General features: G+C 43.6%; 1 long non-coding RNA gene across 1 annotated transcript in view; it reads right to left on the bottom strand.

The window, feature by feature from the left end:
- Positions 1–379: 379 nt before the first annotated feature.
- Positions 380–1,152, bottom strand: part of LOC119589860 — a 77,548-nt gene continuing 76,775 nt past the window's right edge. Inside the window, exon 3 of the long non-coding RNA XR_005230211.1 lies at positions 380–646. This is a non-coding gene — a long non-coding RNA (uncharacterized LOC119589860). The remainder of the gene's footprint in view (positions 647–1,152) is intronic.

The raw sequence follows: 1,152 nt of genomic DNA, 5'->3' as shown, positions 1-1,152 counted from the left end.
CACAGCAAATGAACTTTTCTCTAAACGAAAATGTACTGAGACACCACTAACTTCCTCTTACCCTAGCGAAATACAGGTCTTCGCAGGACTAAACGTTTGTCTGGTGTATCAATTTTCCAGCAATCTCGACGCCTCCTTTGTCTTTGACTCTGGACTGGCTTGTGTCCTAGTCTGTGCAAGTATTAGGACGTACTCTCTCGTTTGAATAAATTTTAGGTAAACGGAGAAGATAGGGACAAGAGAGGCTTTGGTGTTCTTTACTCATATTAACGGTACATGAAAGACAGAAATCTACGTATGGTTACTGTTGCCCTTAAAAGATGTATTTTTTGAAGAGTAATAAGTGTGCCAAGAAAGGATCTAAATAACGAACTCATGCTCTTTTTAAATCTTTAATTGTTAAGATTAACCGACAAATGCAAGATGTCCGATATGAAACGTAAGAGTTAGATCGCCTTTATTCTCGAGATCTGTTAACGAGGGCGAGGGAGGAGGTCCCCGTCGGCGCCCGGGCTGTGACGTCAGACCAGTCGTCCAGACAATCCAACAACGTCACTGTTAGATGCGAAAGATCATTCTCCGTTCTGGCTCCCTCGACGTCATTCGCTGCCAGGGCCTCCTCGACGTGTCGGGAGCTGATGTCAATCTGAGAGAGAAGAGAATGGAGAAATATTTCCCTGTTGTCGTATTCGGGTAGACTCGTTCTCGATGCTTGCCACTCCACCCATATCGAGGTTAAGGTGACTTCGCTGTCTAAGGTTGACATAGGGGAAGACTAAGACACACACTGATACGATTAAACTGCAGTTATACTTATGCTCTGTATGTGTAAAGCACGGCGACCCGAGAGAAGTAAACCAGAATCTGAAGGAGCAGACAATTTGTAAGGTCCTGGAGGAAACGCGGTCTAACCTCGGGAAGCAGGGAACAGGTCGTTTGCAAAGTCATATGAGGTCAAGCGAAAGATGAAAGAAGGAGTCACAGAGTATAGATTATATTCCTGCAATGACTGAGGGAAACAGACGACAGAATAATAATGATACGAACAAGTAAAAATAGGACGAAGAAAGGATAGACAAGCCAGGGAACTGCATCAGAAAATAAGGGAAAAAACGATAAATAAAGAGACAGCGAAAGAAGTGAACCGATAAT

This window comes from Penaeus monodon, chromosome 3 (assembly GCF_015228065.2).
Source record: "Penaeus monodon isolate SGIC_2016 chromosome 3, NSTDA_Pmon_1, whole genome shotgun sequence".
In the NCBI taxonomy this organism is placed as follows: domain Eukaryota; kingdom Metazoa; phylum Arthropoda; class Malacostraca; order Decapoda; family Penaeidae; genus Penaeus; species Penaeus monodon.
This window is presented reverse-complemented; position numbering and strand designations above follow the sequence as displayed.